The sequence below is a fragment of the Macaca fascicularis genome, chromosome 9 (assembly GCF_037993035.2).
Source record: "Macaca fascicularis isolate 582-1 chromosome 9, T2T-MFA8v1.1".
NCBI classification, from domain to species: Eukaryota; Metazoa; Chordata; class Mammalia; order Primates; family Cercopithecidae; genus Macaca; species Macaca fascicularis.
In genome coordinates this window covers 24,914,370-24,934,625 of record NC_088383.1, presented here as the reverse complement: position 1 = coordinate 24,934,625, position 20,256 = coordinate 24,914,370, and positions in this window count along the sequence as shown.

Below are 20,256 nucleotides of genomic sequence, written 5' to 3'. Positions count from 1 at the left end.
GGCCAACATGGTGAAACCCCGTCTTTACTAAAAACACAAAAATTAGCTGGGTGTGGTGGCACATGCCTGTAATCCTAGCTACTCAGGAGGCTGAGGCAGAAGAATCGCTTGAACCTGGGAGGCAGAGGTTACAGTGAGCCGAGATCTTGCCACTCTAGCCTGGACAATGGAGCAAGACTCTGTATCAAAAAAAAAAAAAAAAATAGAAGAAGAAATGGATACAGCTTGATGAGTGGATAACGACTTGAGTGGATGACTGCACCTGTGTGTCCAGAGGGTCTCTGGAATTACAGCTGCATCCTCAGTGGCTTTCCTGTTCCATGAGATTTCTATGCAGAAATGGGGACATGTCCCTCCTCTTTTCTCTATTTAACTTTAAACTTTCTTCAACGAAGGTAAACCACACATCTCTCTGCTCCTTGTAACCTTAAAGAATCTACCTGAGACAACCAGTAAATTGCTCACTGCTATTTGTCCGCTCTGCCCTTCTGCTTTTTAAGGGTATAAGAAAACAATTTCAGCATGGTATGGATTAATGTTTTTCCCCCTGCTGTGGATTATTGCAGTCTTGGTCTTTGACACTGGTAATAAATTCCTTTCCTCTTCCTGATATATCTGCCTGTCTTTCAGTATCAAGAACTGTACTATCTGGTCTTTCAGTCACTTTTTATATTAAACCTACAGGGACAACAGTGATGTTTCTCAGTAACAGTTCTTGGTCACATGACACCGAGGGAGGCCAGGCTGGTTTATCCTTCTCAAATACTCGACAGTGTTCAAGGTTGACAGCAACTCTCTTTCCTCTTATCTGTCTTTCTAAAAACAGTTCTTAGCATCTTCTATCTTTATCCTTTTTTAAATTAAAAGTTTTTTTTTTTAATAGATTCAAGGGGTATAAGTACAGCTTTGTTACGTGGATGTATTGCATAGTGGTGAGGTCTTGGATTTTAGTGCACTCATCACTCGAATAGTGTGGATTGGACCCAATAGGTCCATCTTCCTTCTTTCTCCAGCTATTCTGCATCCCATTGGGTTCTCTTCTCATCTTTGTAGACACAAGGAAACCATCTTATCTACACCAAGACACTGCCTTCACACTATCTTACCTATAGGAAGATAATGCTTAAGAACAATGAATCATATAATTTAACAAAAAGTAGAGCCACAAATGATTAGACCAGGAACACATCACCTAGGCCCCTCAATTTATGAACTTAAATTGATACTTGATTCACTGACTGGAAAACTTGTAGGTATGTTTGGAACAACTTGAGTATGTGAAACCACTTTTTTCAATTGTAAATTTTATGAAATCTAAATATATATCAGGTATTTGTGATGAAAATCTAATGCCTGAATTGAACTGTGCTGTAAGTATAAAATGCACACTGGATTTTGAAGACTTAATAGAAAGAAAAAAAAACTCATTAACATTTAAAAATATTGATTATATGCTGAACTAATATTTTGGATATATTGGTGTCTTTCCCTGTTTGGGCTGCTATAACCAAATTCCATAGAATGGGTAGCTTATAAACAACAAAAATTTACAATGTGGTAATATATTGAGACTGAAAAATAAATTTAAAACACAAAACAAATTAAAAACACTAAAAAAAAAAACAATGAAATTTATGTCTCACAGTTCTGGAGGTTGGGAAGTCCAAGATCAAGGTGCCAGCAGGTGTTTACATATGACCTGGTTGGGTTCAGGCTGCTGGTTCTGACCAGCCTTATCTATGGGTTGTGATTCCAATGTGAATTTAATTGTTTATGATTTCAAAGCTTTTGGAGTGCTGTTTACATCTGTCTTGTGTTTGCACCTTCCTGTGTCCAGTGTGATCTTCATCTAGTGGCCGTTCTCATAATTCAGTTCTCAAGGACTGATGCATGAATGATGCTTAGGGTCAGAACTATGCACACACAATTTGGGGGGTGGGCCCAGGAGTTCATACACAACTTGAAGTGATTGCCTTCCTATGCTCCTCCTTTTCTGCAATATCTCTGCAACATAGTCCTTTTTCGTTCCCTGAGGCTTTCAAATAATCTGAGACTTTATTTATTCTGCTGCTATGGCATATTTCTTGTGATTACACTGTGTCTGTGTCCAAGTGGTAGGAAAATGGAGAGAGAGAAAGAAAATGAAACCATCAGGTACTTGCCCCAGGTTTTTAGAAGCACAGTTCCTTTGATTGAAGGATTGGAGGGGAACGTTCTCCTTCTTCAAAGAACAGAGAAAAGGAAAAAAGAGAGAAACAGTGGGTTTTATTCTTTCTCTGAGCATTAAGAGACTCCTTTTTGCTCTTTGAGTCAGAAATAAGGGGATTCTCCTTAGGGTGTCTCTGTTGGCACCAATGTCCTTTTGAGCTGAGTCTGGGAGATGCTGGAGGAAAGAAAGTAAACTCTTTGCCATTTTGATGGTAGTTTGAGTTCTAGTCTTCTACCCCAAAAGACTTTTCAGTCTTTGAAAAGTTGTTTCATACATTCTATCCAGGTTTTTCAGTTGCATTCAATGGGAGAGACATGGTGACTTTACTCTTATCCAGAACAGGACTTGTACCATAATTATTATTTAATATTGTTTTAGACATTGTTGACAATGCAGTAAGACATGACACAGAAATGAGATATAATGATTGGAAAGGAGACAACAGGATCACTATTTGCAAATTCTGGTAAGAGGTAGCGTTCAGCAACTACTAAAGGTATGTTAAGCACGGCCTTTAGGTAATTTACATACAGCAGCCCCTCCTTATCTGCAATTTTGCTTTCTGACACTTCAATTAACCTCAGTTCAAAAATATTAAATGGGAAATTCCAGAAATAAACAATTCCTAAGTTTTAAAGTACATGCCATTCTGAGTGGTGTGATGAAATCTCATGCAGTCCTGTTTCACTCCACACAAGACAAGAATCATCCCTTTGTCCAGAGGATCTACCCTGTCTAAGCTACCCACCCACAGTCACTTAGGAGCTGTCTGGGTTATCAGATCGACTGTCATGGTATAGGTATCATAGTGCTTGGGTTCAAGCTTATTTTACTTCATACTGGCCCCAAAGGGCAAGAAAAATGTTGCCGACAATTTGGTTATGCCAAAAAGAAGCCATAAAGTGATTTCTTTAGGTGAAAAGGTGAAAGTTCTCAATTTGATAACGAAAAAAAAAGTATGCTGAGGTTGCCAAGATCTATGAGAAGAACAAATCTATTCATAAAATTGTGAACAGTATATTGTTATATTTGCTTGATTTTACTACTAGTTATTGTTATTAATCACTTACTGTGCCAAATTTAAAACTTAAACTTTATCATAGGCATAAAAACATAACATAGGAAAAAACATAGTATATATAGGGCTTGGTACTATCTGTGGTTTCAGGCATTCACTGGGGGTCTCGGAATGTATTCCCCATGGATAAACGGGGACTACTGAATACATTAAATCAGATGATCTTCATAATAAACCTATAAAATGGATATTATTATGACCATCTCCATTTTACAGATAGGAAAATTAAGGCCAAAATAAATTATGTAAGTTGTTCAATATCACATAGTCGATTTGTGGAAGACCTAGTATATTAGACTGGGTAGACTGTCAAACTTGTGCCCTTACTCAAAGAGGATCAATTGAAAACATGATTGAAAAGAATAAGAATGAAGCAGGCAAACCCTAACAAATATTGAGATATAATAGAAAGGTATAATAATTAGAATATTTTGGCACTGATACAGAAAGACATATAGATGATCGAGACAACACAGATAATTTCAAAACAGAATCTATAATACATGAGAAATCAATATATACTCAAAAAAGTACCACACACCAATATGGACAAAAGTAAATTGTTTTGGAATAATTATTTAGCTAGTTAGAGTAGGTATAATTATATGTTATAGCATATACCTAAACTATATTCTAAATATATATATTAAAAATGGGAACACTCAATAAACTAGACAAATAGAAGTAAATATTAAATAAAGGATTTCCTAAGCTTAAAAGTGATAACAGCAATCAATATATTTTGTTGTTTAAAAAATACAAATAATTATACAGACAACTAAAATAAAATGAAAAAGCCAAAATCTTTTGGGAAAAATGTTCACACAAATATGACAAAGTTTACTATTATTAATACAGTGATCACATCAATTTTAAGAAAACATTCAGACCCTACGTAAAGGACATACATATACTTCTTTCCTTATTAAAAAATTAGACACAAAACTTCAACATTTTAAAAAGCACATTGAGGCCGGGCGCGGTGGCTCAAGCCTGTAATCCCAGCACTTTGGGAGGCCGAGACGGGCGGATCACAAGGTCAGGAGATCGAGACCATCCTGGCTCACACGGTGAAACCCCATCTCTACTAAAAAATACAAAAACCTAGCTGGGCGAGGTGGCGGGCGTCTGTAGTCCCAGCTACTCGGGAGGCTGAGGCAGGAGAATGGCGTGAACCCGGGAGGCGGAGCTTGCAGTGAGCTGAGATCCGGCCACTGCACTCCAGTCTGGGTGACAAAGCGAGACTCTGTCTCAACAAAAATAAAATAAAATAAAATAAAAAAATAAAAAGCACATTGAATCTACACCATGATGTCACATGAGCTTTAAAAAGTGATAAAATCTCATGACACTGAAGTCTTTGATATAAAACTGTAAAATGCTTACAAATTAAAAAAATGTTTTAGACACTGGGTTCAGGATGTGTGTGACGATTCTTAAAAATGTAATTACAATTTTGATCAGTAACATTTCTAAGACTGTATGTCAAAAATTAATTCCAGATATGGGGAAGTGGTGATATATAAATGTTCATTGGAGAGTTTTTTGTTTTTTGTTTTTTTGGTTAATAAATGGAAGAAATCTAAATTTAAAACCACAGGAAATTAGCTAAGTCGATTATGTAATATCCGTTTTATAGAAAACTGTATCATCAATAAAACTGTGTCTACAAATAGCTTATAATAACATAAAAACATATAATCTAATGAAAAAAGTCTAAAAGTGCTTGCATAATAATTGCAAGTATGTGAAAAAATATATATAGGCCAGTCCAGTGGCTCATGCCTGTAATCACAGCACTGTGGGAGGCTGAAACAGGAGGATTGCTGAGTCCAAGAGTTCAAGACCAGACTGGGAACATAGTCAGACTCCATCTCTAAAAAATAAATAAATAAAAAGTTACCCAGGTATAGTGGTGTGCACCTAGTCCCAGTTACTTGGGAGGCTGAGGTAAGGGGGATCTCTTGAGCCTGGCAGTTTGAGGTTGTAGTGAGCTATGATTGTACCACTCCAGCCTGGGCGACAGCGAAAGACCCTATCTCTAAAACAAAACCAAGAAGCAAAAACCTCCCAAATTCAACCAAATACTGTAAACCAAAAGTCCGGAAGAAAACTACACATAATACTAAGGTTGGAAAGAACCTTATGCTACTATACGTTCATAATGTTTATCTTTCATTTTTCTTAATTTCTATTTTTCTACATTTTTCAAATTTACATTAAAAATACATTATTCTTATGTTTTAAAATAAGTTATTTAAAGAAAAACAATCATCCTTTGCAACAGAAAATATCCTAACAAGATTCTTTTGTGCATTTGGAAGAACTAAATACGAACTGACATGTCCACCTAAACCCTTGTTTTTTAAGAGCATGCATAGAAAAGAAGTGTTTTTACTAAGATGTCATGACATCAGCTTAATAAGGGAATAAACAGAACCTAAGCATTAGCATGTCATACTTTTTCAAAGGAATAGGATATTTTTGATAATAAAACCTTCCAAATAAAACACAGCGTCTTTATTGTTTTCAAGTTCAGACTTGGTATACCCTGGTAGAGTTATAAATGGCATGTCATATTTTATGTAATAATATGATTCGACTCTATTTTTAAAACTCCATGCTTAAAAATTGAACTCAGGTCAACAATTTAAAACAAAGTCTGGGCAAACGTTTTGATTCTTGGCCCACATTAGTGGTGCTAGACATCTCAAGAATAGCAGTTTTGCTCAAATGTGAGAACTTCCAAAGAGTGCTGCTGCAGCAACAGAAAATGCCTGCAAAGTGTCAATCTCTGCTCTGATCACCACAAAGAGAGCACTCTCCTGGGGGTCTAGGGATGCCCTGCTGCAAACCTGGCATTTGGCTCGAAGCAGGTGAGAGCACGCCTACTTGCAGTCACTGGGTTTCTGCAGGATTCAGTCATCACCACACGTGGCTGCCTGAGGCGGGGAGAACTACGGATCTTGCCAACAGCAGTGAAGGCAAACCTGCCTTTCTGCAGCCTTCTGACATGTAGGTAGCCTCCAGTAGGATGATGATGTCAACAATTCTTTTACTTTCGTACGGGGATTAATAGTTGCCAATGTCCTCTCACATGTGATTCCACATGATGCATGTTTTTACATGAATATGTCAGAATTTACATATTAAATGAGTACTGCCCCTTCAAAGGAGTTACCTTATTTTAATGACACTGTCATCTTTCAAGCCACCTTTGATTCTCTACTTTGGACCCTGATGACAGAGTATATCGTATATTAAACAAAAATCTTCTCAATGTTAGCAACATCTTGACCTTTAGGGCAGGCTTAATGCTTTTGCAAACAGCTAAAAAGAACAAGCCTTGTGAATAACGTGGACAATTCAGCTACACTCTGAGTGAATTTCAAGGACCGTGCAGAACCTCCCTCTTACTGCAAAGGGCTAGTTAAATGCTCAGTCAGTGTTTCCTCAAAGAACCAGACTCAAAACATGTTGTTATTGGAGATGGAGGTTTTCCTTGTAAATATCCAGGTGAGATTCTGAAGTAAGGAGGCTGTTGCTTTGCATGACTATAAACTCATGAAAAAGATTACATAGACAATGAATACAAATCATAAAAATATTTTCAGCAAAGGTGGGATCATCAGTGTAAGTTTCTACCCTCGAAGATGACTAGTCATTTGACCGTGTTCTGATATCTCTCTCTCTTTTTTTTTTTTTTAAAAAAAGCAGTTTTCATATTTTATAGTCCCATTATCATAGTAAGAATAACATTACTTATGAAAGATAAGCATTGAATAAATAAATGTTCACTTAATGAAAATTTATCCTCTCAAAAATCCCTAGTTTTAAAACTTTTATAATCTCAGCTAGAACTTAAAAAATTCCACTCCCCTCCCCTTCCTCTTTAGAAATCTAGACTTCTGGATAAAATTTATCCATTTTTTGATGCCTCAGAAGTATCTTTGCAAGCATCAATTACTCATTATGTTTGAAGATTCCAGAAACTATAGCATAAATATGCATAGACCTCCATAGCGTACAGAGATGTGGATCTTCTTTGTCCCTCTGCTGAATGGATCCATACTGCTATTTTGAAAATAATTTGTGTGCTTCCTTTTATCTCCTCCTTAGAGTGGGCCCTTCAGTCTGGTTTGTTCCTGCTCACATGCCTGAATCTCATACTCTCATACCCCTCTTTATTTGCAAAATCTTCACTTCTCTGGGAAGAGTAATTAGAATGTCAAATATGTTAAAATTGTCTCCAAACTAGGTATGTAGTTATTGAAGAAGAAGCTGGAGAGAAGTTTTGTCTTCTGTTTTCAGCGTGAAAGTTGTAATAATACTTACATAGAATGCCCAGAGACAGTTTTTACTTACTTTCACGTCTGTCTGCATTTTGGATAGATGAGATTTCAAACTGTACCCTCTAAGTACGTGAGGTATCACTTAGAACCTATTTGATACACGGAGAAACCACAGCTCAGAAAGCTTTGCAGCAGAGCTGGGACTACAGTCTCTGTCTCCTGCATCTTGCCAATCCTCTCTGCCTTCAGGCCTAGGTCTGCTCTGTTTCCTCTATCTTGAATGTCCCGCCCCTTGCTCACCTTGCCATCTCCTCTCCATGCTGCATGGACCGATATGTCAGGTGTCAGCTCTCTCCCCTCCTCTAGCTCTGTCCTCCTTAAAATCCTGTGGTCACACTGGAATAACATTCAGACCCTTTTGGCTGGCATGTCTCCTCCCCATTATTCATTTTATTTCTGCCTCCCTGAGCACTTTAGACACAGAGGACTTGGAACCTGCAAACTCAGCCCCGCCCAGTCCCCACGCCGATCCCAGCCAAGGCAAGCAGAGATGGAACTGGCAGAGGGTGGGTGCTTCTGGCTGTAAGCTTGGTATTTACAGGAGCTAAAACTCACTGACTTAAAGTCTTCCCCCAACTTCCACTCATTCTGTTCATGAAACAGAACATCTGTCTCATCTTCCTGATTTTTCCTCCAGATTCCCTTGCTGAGACGGGGATCATCACTTGTGTGGCAACCTGCTGCTTGGAATCTCCATCCTCCTTCTCCTCTTGGAGGAAAGAGAAAGGAGTGTGTGGATTGTTTTATTATATGTTATGATTACCACTTTACAGATGACGAAACAGGGGTTTAGAGAAGTCAAATTACATGTTGGAGGTCACAGAACATAGGAGCTGCCTGTCAGAAAGGAAACTTCTCCTATCTATAGAAATTTGACTCCCAAACTTACTCCAAGCTGAGGGTACAACCTTCAAGCACAACCTACTGAATTTATCATCCCACTGCTTACACTTCCTTGTTTTCACACCTAACCTATCACATTAGTCCGCTTGGATATCGACTTGGTCTAGGTAAAAATTAATGCCTCAGCTGGGCATGGTGGCTCACACCTGTAATCCTAGTGCTTTGGGAGGCTGAAGCCAGAGGACTGCTTGGGGTTAGGAGTTCAAGATCAGCTTGGGCAACACAGTGAGACCCTGTCTCTACTAAATATATATAAAAAGATTAGCTAGGTGTGGTGGCTTGTGCCTATAATCCCAGCTACTTGGGAGGCTAAGATAGGAGGATTACTTGAGCCCAGGGGTTCGAGGCTGCAGTGAACTCTGATCATGCTACTGCATTCCAGCTTGGACAACAGAGTGAGATTTTGCCTCTAAAAATAAATTAATTAATGCCCAATACCTCCACGGACACCATGGATACTGTAAACTAGACATCTGACTACCTACTGTGAAGGTCAGCCCAACTACAAGGTTCTCCTTTTGCCCTCCTTACCTAGTCCCAGATACCTTGCCTTTTGTGCAGACAACCTGCTGAGGTTTCAAGCGCATCTTATGCTTTTGCTCAAGCTGGAAGCCAACACATTCTACCTTAATTTTAATTATTGCCCCATGCTTGGTTTCAGCCAAATGGAACTAATTGCTCTTCTACCTGCATCTGCTATGTTCTTCTGTCTCCTTGCCTTTTTAGGTTTGCTCTGCTAAAGTGCCCTTAACAAGGCACCATCAGCCACCTCTCCTCACCCATCCCATCCCAAATCTCTGCACATCTAACTCCCTTTATCTTTAAGGTCTGTTGCATATACCTTCATCTCCATGAAGCCCTTCCTTAAACACACTCGTACTCCAGCTAGAAGCAAGTGATGTCTATTTCACCTCCCAGAGTACTTTATTTGTACTTCTCCTGGGGCACTTCCCTAGAATTCAAAGGCAAACACCATATTGTACAAATCGGCTGTGTCAGCAAGAGTCATAAAAGAATGTTGTTTTTGCCTGTCATTGTTCCTCTAAACCTGATCCAAGGGGTTGGTTAGCTCTTTCTCCTGCCCCTGATGAAAACCACTATTTTCTGACCACTCGTAGTTAAGAAAAAGTGCTATTTTCACAGTAGGTTACAAAATGCAGTCTGAATTCAGAAATTAGGATGGATGTCCAGCCCAATATTCATTAGTACCTGAATCATCACTGAAAGCTAACATTTCATCATTTTACAGCCATGGCTGCTCACAAGCAAATGGGTGTCTTCAATACGAAGAATATGTTTGGCTGCCTTTATCTATCTCATGTCCATTCTCCTTCACTCACTAGCTGCTGTTCTGATCAGCCTCCATCCCCAGGGTTGAAGTAAAAAAGAGAGATAAGAGGAAGAGGCAAGACTTCTTCTTTTTTTTTTTTTTTTTTTGAGACAGCGTCTCGCTCTGTTGACCAGGCTGGAGTGTAGTAGTGCAATCTCGGTTCACTGCAACCTCTGCCTCCTGGGCTCAAATGATTCTCCTGCCTCACCCTCCTTAGTAGCTGGGATTGCAGGTGCACTCAACCATGCTTGACTAATTTTTGTATTTTTAATAGAGACAGGGTTTCACCATGTTGTCCAGGTTGGTCTTGAACTCTTGACCTCAAGTAATTCACCCATCTCAGCCTCCAAAGATGCTGGGATTATAGCGTGATCCACCGTGCCTGGCCAAGACCTTTTTTGACTAATAGAATCATGACGGCTTAACCAATATTTAACATTGATCCTTTCTCTAAGACTACTTTTTGTGGGTTCCTCAGAGATTCTCCTATTCTTTTCATTCTTGTTAAGCAAGTAGTCTGAATTCAGCTGGTTGCTTCTTTCTTAGCCCGTAGGGATCCAGGCTCCACTTGAAGGTTTTCTCTCCTGAGGTTCCATTTTTTTTTTTTTTTTCTCTCAGTGGCCATATTAGATGCATTCTCGTTCTTCTAAGAAACAAGCTCCTGCTGGCTGATTTCAACCCAGCAACAACTTTCCTTTGCTCTTGCCATCTGAATTACTAGCCAGTTAGGGTGTAACTTCCTCCAGATTTCTCAGGTTTGAGTCATCAATCCACATCTACCCTCTTCCAGCTCCAGGAGGTATGTGTCAAGTTCTCAAAATGGTACTGTTGAAGTCAGTCTTCCTAGCATTTAGGTGAGGCGGCAGACAGCCCCCCAGCCTCATCCGGTGTCTTTTTAAAAATAGAAATTATCCTCATGAAATCCTCTCTTAACCTTCACTCTTAGGGGCCACACATCCTCTTTATGCTGAGAAATGTTTCACGTGTAGAACCCATTCTTGATATTCTGTTGGAAATTGGCACCTTGATCTGATACCTCACTTTGGAAAGAACTGGAGGCCTCAGCAGAAATTTCCAGTTTAACATCTCGGTGCACAGCTAGAAAACAGTTTACAGAGAACCTGGTCCTTTAGAAGACTGGGTACTGCCTGAGGGCAGAGTCAATGTCCAATTCATCTAAAATTGAGCATGTTCCCTCATAGGCAATATGTAGCTAAAGCTCTCTGAAATGGAAACACTTGGTCTTGTATTTTCTTATAGCAACTAGCATTCAGGACCAACCACAGGGCTATTTTTTCATACACCTTATTAACTCCAAGTCAAAATTACTGACGATGTGACAGACTGCTCTGTGTTCATCAAATCCTATTTTCTTTTTGTCTTTCAGCCAGCTGGGTTACATTTTCCAGCCTCCCTTGCAGTTAGGTGGGACTGTCTGACTGAGTTCTAGCCAATGGGATGAAGGCAGAAGTGAGTTACATCACTGTCAGGTCTGGACCCAGAAGATCTCCTAGGCAGTCCTTTGTGATTTTCTATCATGGGTGGACTGCAGGCAGAGAAGATGGGGGCCCTCAAAATAGCAAAGCCACATGTTATAAGTAGCTTGGGTCCCTGAATGAGTGCATGGAGCAGAGCCTCATGCTGTATTCATCTGCCCATCATTGAACTATGCTGTGAGTAATAACTACACTTTTATAGTGAGAAGCCACTGAAATGTGGAGATTGTTTATTGTGGTTATGTCTACTAACACAGAGGGCTAGATTCTAATAATATACTTCTGAAATCAAGCTAAGGAAATTCTTCGAGGAACTTTTTATTAACTCTCAGAGAACATGCTAAAAGTATATTTCCTCAACTTCCAGGTACACAATCTATTCCTTTCTATGATAGTTTCCATGCCCCCGCTAACATGCATTTCATCATTCTTTTTGAATTAAATGATTTCATTTTTAGTTCAAAGAAACATAGAACAATTATTTCCTTCTTTTTATCATTTTCTCGGGCCTGTAGGCAAATAATTCATTTTTAATTAGAAAATTGTTATGGGGTATAAAGATGTATAGTGGGCATAATTATGGGACGCTAACTTACAGACTTGTCTCTTTTCCAAAGGGCTTCAGTTCAGGATGTGGTAGGCTGTATTTTTGGAGTAGGAGAAAGATAAGTTCATTCAACCATGCATATTAAATTACAAGACTTGGAATCACTATTTTTGTGAAAATGTATTCTCCATATTGTGTTCATTCCGACATTCTTTTCAGATTTTCACCATAACGGTTCCATTTGGCCTTTAAATAACACAGGATGGGTAAATGTTGTTGGTGAAAGAGATGAAGCTCCAAGGTTGAATTTGAACATCTTTGCTTCAGTGTTCCCAGGTTAAAAATACCCTGAAAGAAACACTACGTAATCGAAGAACAGCAGAGCTATTATGGATGAATGTAAAATTCTAGGTCTGAAGAGTTTAAAATAATCTTAAAATCCACCTCGGATCTCAGTATGTTAATGCTATTTTTAATAAAATATAAGGAAAGCGATTTCATATCTTCAACAAGTATGTTTCAATATTCAATAACACTGAGCTGTAATAATTCTTTGTTTTAACTAAATCATTTATGCAATAATCTAAAGATACGTATTTTTATTCTTCCTTGAGGAAGAACTGTAGTCACTATCTCACCAAACTTGACAAACTTTAAATTTTTATCTTTTAAGTATACCAAGGAAAGATAGAGGCTTGGGCCCATAGATTAAAAGGCATCAGTTTAAAGTCATGTCTACCAATTGGCCTTTGAAATCTAGAGGTAACCATAAGGTAGCCAGAGATTTTATAGAGAAGTTGCTGGAAAAGTTAACGATGGTGATGAATTATATGGTACTGAACACAATTCCAATCGCAGTAAATTTAATAGTTACTGAGAACTTAGTATATGGGAGTCATGAGGTGCATGAAAAGGTAATTCCAGTCGGCATTATTCTGATTTTTATGAGCAGCTGAATAATACATCTGTTTGGGATAATTCCTGGATATTTATTTCTTGACATTTTTCAATTCTTAAAGAAGAATGCAGGAACTCCATAGTACCCTATCAACTCTGTATTCCAGGCATACATTTGCTAGAAGTTCATTTTACACATGGAATTGGATACTACCATCATCATTAACTGCTTTGATATGGATTTTGCAAAGTAGGGATTCATTGATGCAACAAGATGCTACAGGACATGAAACTTCATAACTGCCTTAAAATAGCCTATAATCTGGTTCCGGGAAAATAATAAAACATGGCATGCTCAACGCATGCCAATCACACATGTTTTTATGTAGGAAATCAGTGATGCTCAAGTTATTATAATACCTTTGAAGTTAGTAGCACTTCAAATAACCCCATAGCCCAGGAGCTTAAGGTTGCAGTGAACTATGATTGTACCACTGCACTCTAGCCTGGAAGACAGAATGAGACTCTGTCTCTAAGTTAATAATAATAGTAATAACCCAATAGCCCAATCTAGGAAGTTTTCATTGAAAGGTTGAGTTATAACTTGTACACTGAAGGAGGAAGGGATGTGAGTAAAAAGGTTTTTCTGTGAGAGATGGCAGAAGTGCATGATCAACAAGTTTCTGAAGAATCTGCAGATACTAAGGATAAAGGTCTTATTAGGAAAGGAGGAAGGGGACACAGGAAGTCAAAGGTAATGTGGGATGGGGGATGTGGGCAGAGACACATGCAGCCTATGATCATGAATCTGGCCCTTGATCATGAGAGACACATGAGGCCTAAGATCATGAATCTTAATCAAAATAATAATAAGCCAGTGGAACAGTGTAAAAAGAGTAAAGAAAAAAGAGCCCTGTGAAAAACTGAGAACTGGATGGTCCATCTGGACAGGAGGAAAGGAAATTCAAATCAAGTTCTAGGGATGGGTAAGAGGAAATTATAAAGTAACTGAAATAGATTAGTTGAAATGATCAGATACAGAGATATAGGACAAGAGATAACATTGTCACATGGTAGGGAGGTGTCATACAGTAGCAGAGTCATACGATAGGCTGTTTAAAATTAAGATTAACCATGAGAGTGGCAGGAGTCCTATTGGTTATGAAGTATAACCGTTTTAGAGTTAAAAAATTAATGATTATATACTTTAAAGACATTTGAAGTATTTATTGAATATGTATTTATACTCACTTATGCCACTTAGAAGTATGAAGTCTATAATATACCAATGACCAAATGAGACCTACAAGTGTCCTTTCAAACATTAATGTTAAGATCTCAGGGAGTAAGTATAACTCCTACCCCTGATTTCAGCAATGTACTAATTCTAATGATGTTATTTATTTGACGCCCTTGAGTAGATACAATAAATAACAGGTAATGACTGTAAGTTTTTCATCCTGGCTCCCCTCTAATCCACATAATGACTCTGTTACACTGCACTAAGGCACATAATTGAAAGTATAAATTAAAAGACAAAGATAACAAAAACCTTCGGGTGGAACTATCTGCATCAGCATTTTCTGTACATAGAAGGTGGTTAGTACCTTTCTCCCTAGCTCGATATGGCCCACCTCCAGCGTTTACTTCATCTCATATGACTTCAGGTGAGAAAGGATTACTACCCTATACAAAGAGGGAAAATATTTCTTTGTTAGAGAATGCATTCCGACTAAACTTTAGCTGAAGTAGGGTTAATTCCGATTCTCTTGAAAAGAGGTATGCGGCCTTTAACAGGGCCACTGAGGGCCTTGGCTATGAGAGCTTAGGTAATAACACTAAAAGTGCAATGTACTTTAGTTAAGAATTATTAATGCCAGTTTATGAAAGTAGAAAATGAAACTATTCATTCTTATTTATCGCAAGTCTTTGGCCCTGCCTGCTCCCAGTTCAAGCTTGATAAACTCTGAACTTGCAGCTCGTCTTAATGGGTGGTAGAAGACTGTGCTCCATTTCTCCTGGGACTTCATGCTCATTAGTCACAGATGCCAATTAAAAGCTTTGTTAGAGAACCAGAGGAATGTGCCGCAGCACATGTAGAGGCCCGGAAGCCCCTTTCACTTCTAACATGGATGAATGAGTCCCCATGGCATGCGAAGCTGCACATCAATAGGTCGTGTGCATCAGCAGACAGGATCAACAAAAGCAGAGCAAAAATGTTGAAGTCAGCACTTTCTGGAGCCAGCCCTATTCATTCCAACTGATAAGGATTTAAACATTTTCATTAGCTTTGCTGATCCCAGTCATTTAAAATGACAAACACATTATCATTATTTTTAAAGCAAGTTACATAATCTAGGGTGCAACCCAGGCTTGATAATTTTGTAAAAATGATTATTGACCCTTGCATCCTCCTCCTGCAACCATGAGGGGTCAAGTTGAGGTTAATGTTCTGGCAAACCCCTTAGGATCCAGACTAACAACTGTTTTGGAAGAGATTATTGCCATTGTAAACCACTGACCAGGACCTGAGATGGTAATTCTTAATTAAGAAAATAAAAAGATTCAGCATTTCCGTTCTCATCATGCAGCTAACGACAGACTCCACCTCAATCCAAACACAGAATAAAATTCAGCAAAGGATGGATTTAAAAAAATAATTTGTTTTAGATACTTAATCTAAAATAATTTGGTGAGGCTTCAGAAACAACTTTGGGTACTGAGTGTGAAAAGAATATTTGCAATATTGTTCTTTTTGTACGTGTGTGAATTCTTTGTTTTTATTCCAACTGTGTCTTATTGCTGACTTATTACTAACTTGTTGCTTCCAAAGAGAATTTTAGGGCAGAATATTTCAAAATTACAGGATGTTCAAAGGAAGTAATAAAAGTTTCCAACAGTGGGTATTGTTAAATATGTCATGTTATACAATATTCGACAACTTACGTTATTTTTAATCAACTAATTATTTCGTTTGCGAATGTACTCTTTGACACGTCATAACAATTATGTGGACAATGAGATCTGAGAAATATTTACAGCAGAGAACAGAGTCCCCCTCATATCTGTAAAGCTGCTGGGGTCCTATGGTGAGTAGCAGAAAGAACTGGAGTGCACTGTGAAAATCTTGGACTACTTTGATACCCAGGATTTGATTACAAAGCTGTACTCAGGCTGTAAAAAGATTTGTCAGGAACATGTCTCAAGGCAGTAGAAAAATCATAGGATTCCAGGGATAGAAAGGGCTTTGGATTTTTATTATAACTTTTAAAAAGTCTCTAGTCTCTCAATAAGGAAAAGCAAAAGACGTTTGCATGATTTCAGAAAATATTCTGTGTTTCTCTGGAATAGACTCCCTGAAAATTTTTTCAAGGTAGGATATAAACCCTCCCCAACCCCACCCTATCTTTTCTCAACACACCAGACTGTGGCTGCATTTATTTTAAAACTTCAAAGGAACACAACTCTCCAAAGGTTATATACTAAGGCACTTAGGGTTACATTAGTTTAATACTTTTCAAGCTGGTTTTTGGACAGTCTACATTTGGACAGAAGCTAGCAGGAAAGTTTTTTGTATGGCGAATATGATTTGTTTTAGGTCAAAAGGTCAAAGTAGAACTTTTTGTTCTGCTTTTTCTTTTTCTTAAAAAACCTGAGAACTTTCCTACTATAAACACTTAGAAATAACTGAACAAAAAGATATTTTTTCAAGTGTTTTATTGGACTTGCAAAAGGAGAGAGAGAGAGAGAGAGCAAACAAAAAGAGAGACCCAGGTGTAAGGCACAGAGATCTAAGAGCAATACAATACAAACTGATATTGATCTGCATTAAGGGGACTTAATGGGTCTCAGTGACCTAGAAGCTTAGATTTAGATTCTTATGTAGTCGACATAAGAGAATAGTGAAAGTGTCCAAATAAATGGGCACCATAATGATGCCTATCTGTTTCTATATAGATGCCAAGAGAAGGGAAGAGACAGTATCACTCAGAATTTATAACCAGGGCTATGTGGGTAGTTCAGGAATAACTGAATTAAGAAATTAGCCTAAGGATTCACTTAGGACATGAATTAAAAACAAATGCAAAATGTCTCTGAAGGGCTAGCTATATCTACTCTGGCTACATATCTGTATACAGTATTCCCCACTGAAGATGAGCTCATAATCCCAAATTACAAATTACATGAAGAAACAATCTGCCATGAGAAGAACTGCATCACCAGAAACAATAAATATGGGACTTTGGATCCTAAGAAGTTTGGATAAATGAACAAAAGAACAGATTATCTAACGTGTTTTAAGTGACTAAGACTAAAGGCATTTATACTATATGAAAACAAAAATAAATGGTATTAAAACAATACATAATCTAGAAATAAAAACTATAGCAACTGAATGAAAAACTCAATGGATAGGTGAAACAGCTGTTCAGACAAAGTTAAAGACATAATCAATGATCTGAAAGACAGGTTTAAGGAAACAATTTAGAATGCAATTTTATAAGAGGATAACTACAAAGTTAAGAAACAGCATAAAACAAAAAATTCAACATGTTTAATATAAATTTCTGAAAGAGAATAGAATTATAAATTGGCAATATTCAATGACATATGCCTATACATTTCCCAGAATTCATTAAATATGTGATTACTTTGAGATAAGGAGAAATGAAGATTAGTACAGATCCACAATGAGCTACATTGTGGCAGAAACTGCAGAACAACAAAGACAAAAGAGACCTTAAAAGCAGGCAGAGAGAAAACACAAGTTAGCTACCAAGAGGTAACAAGTAGGCAATAGTAGACTCTGCAAAAGCAAAAATAAACGACAGTAATCAGCAAAATGTTTCCAAAAGGATGAAGGAAAATAACTGCCAATCTAGAAGAATATATCCAACTAAATTAATGTCTGACTATGGGGGGTATTTTTAAATTCATATCCTTCAAAACTGAAAACTGTTTCTTTGGAAAGAATAAGCCTAAAGGACTAAATTCTCACTAGACTAATTTGAAAATAGAGAGAACGGGAAATCAGAAATGACTATTTGTATTAGTATGAAAAAGTGACATGACCACAGAAAAAGTAGAGTTTTTAAAAGAAAATATCAAAAACAACTTTATATCAGTACATTTGAAGATCTAACCAAAATAGTCAATTCATTATAAATGTAGCTTACAATTACATGAGAAGCAATACAAAGTCTTAATTAAGCAATAATAGAGGAGGTGAATTGATAGTTAAAGTCTATTCACACACACACACATACACACACACACACACACACACACACCCACAAGGCATAGGATTCTTTCAGACGAATCTTTACCAACTAACTTTCTTTCCTTTTCTTTTCCTTTTTTTCTTCTCTTTTCTTTCTTTCTTTCTTTTTCTTTCTTTCTTTCTTTCTTTCTTTCTTTCTTTCTTTCTTTCTTTCTTTCTTTCTTTCTTTCTTTCTTTCTTTTCTTTCTTTCTTTCTTTCTTTTTCTTTCTTTCTTTCTCTTTCTTTTTCTTTCTCTTTCTTTCTTTCTTTTCTTTCTTTCTTTCTTTCTTTCTCTCTCTCTCTCTCTCTCTCTCTCTCTCTCTCTCTCTCTCTCTCTCTCTCTCTCTCTCTCTTTCTCTCTCTCTCTCTTTCTCTCTTTCTCTCTTTCTTTCTTTCTTGACACAGTCTTGCTCTGTCGCCCAGGCTGGAGTGCAGTGGCATGATCTCAGCTCACTGCAACCTCTGTCTCCTGGGTTCAAGCAATTCTCCTTCCTTAGCCTCCCAAGTAACTGGGACTACAGGTGTGTGCCACCACATCGGCTAATTTTTGTATTTTTAGTGGCGATGGGGTTTCACCATATTGGCCAGGCTTGTCTCAAATTCCTGACCTCAGGTGATCCGCCCACCTCAGCCTCCCAAAGTGCTGGGGTTACAAACATGAGCCACCATACCCAGCCAACAAATCTTTACCAACTTTCTAAGGAGAGGTAAATCTAACGTTGTAAAAACAGTCCCACAGAATAGAATAAACCAGATAATCTGTCCTGACTCATTTTATGAGGCAGGATAAAGTTAACATAAAATGAGTAAGTCTCATTTATGAATATAAAAATTCTAAGAAATGTTAGCAAACTAAATTTAGAATGGATATTTTAAAAAACTGGGATCAAGTAGAGTTATTCCCAGAATAGTAGAATTATTTAATTTTAGAAAATTTATTAGTATAATTTACCAATTAATGCATTAAAAGAGAAAAAACAAGTTCATCTCAATAAATAAAGAAAATATTTGATAACATGAAAAACAGTTTCTTAATAAGAACGTTGAGCAAGCAAGGAATAGAGGTAAGCTTTTTATTAACCCGATAAAATACATTGTATGCTAAAATTCCAAGGGAATACCATCCTTAATGGTTAAAGTCAGAGGCATCTCATATTAAATCTAGAAAAAGATAGGATGCCTGTTATCAACATTTCTATTCAACATTGGACAAGAGTTTCTAATCATGATATCAACAAGAGAAAAAGAAATAATAAAAATATATAAATATTACTAAAGAATGAACAGAATTGCCATTATTTGCATATATAATGATTAATTTAAAAATAGAAAATAATTTACAAACTTCTAAAACAAGTAAGCTGTCCAACATGGTTGGAAACACAATAAACTAATAAATTGTACTGGGGCAATTGCTTATTCATACCAAAAGAGATAAAAATCAGGATAATACATGCCATCATATAGAAATACAAATCCTAGATAAAGATCTCATTTAGAAAAAGCAAAACACTTAAAAGAAAGCATAGAAAAAGAACTTTATTAAACTATGTGGAGAAATGTTTCTTAAGATTCTCCAAAGCACAAAGTATTTTTTATCCATAAAATAAAATATTGACATTTAATTGTATTAAAACTTCTAACTTCTATATGATAAAAGCCTAAATAAAGTGAGGAAAAAGTCATTAACTGGGGGTAGACATTTGCAATTCATATATTACCCCCTTCACAATTACTGCCCAGAATACTAATATATAACATAGTTCTCAAGGGAAGGCTCAGTAACATTATATAAATATACTCAACTTCACCAGTAATCAGAAAGTCCTTACACCTAAGAGATTAGCAAAGAAGAATGTCTGATAATTCCAAGTGTTGGAGAAGATATGGAGAAACAAATACATAACCAGTGGATCTTAACCCTAATTGTATGTTACAGTCACCTGGGGAGCTTTACACAAATACCATCTTCGAGTCTCCAGAGATTCTGACTTAATTGGTCTGGGGTGGGACTTAAACACTAGTAATTTTTAAAAACTCCTTAGGTGACTGTCATTGGCAGCTAGAGTTCAGAACTTCTGCTCAATAATCAAATAAACCAGTACAGTTTGTAGAGCCATTTAACAACATCCAGTAAAGCAAAGATATGTGTCCCCCTGTAAACAACTTCTAGGAAATTTCCC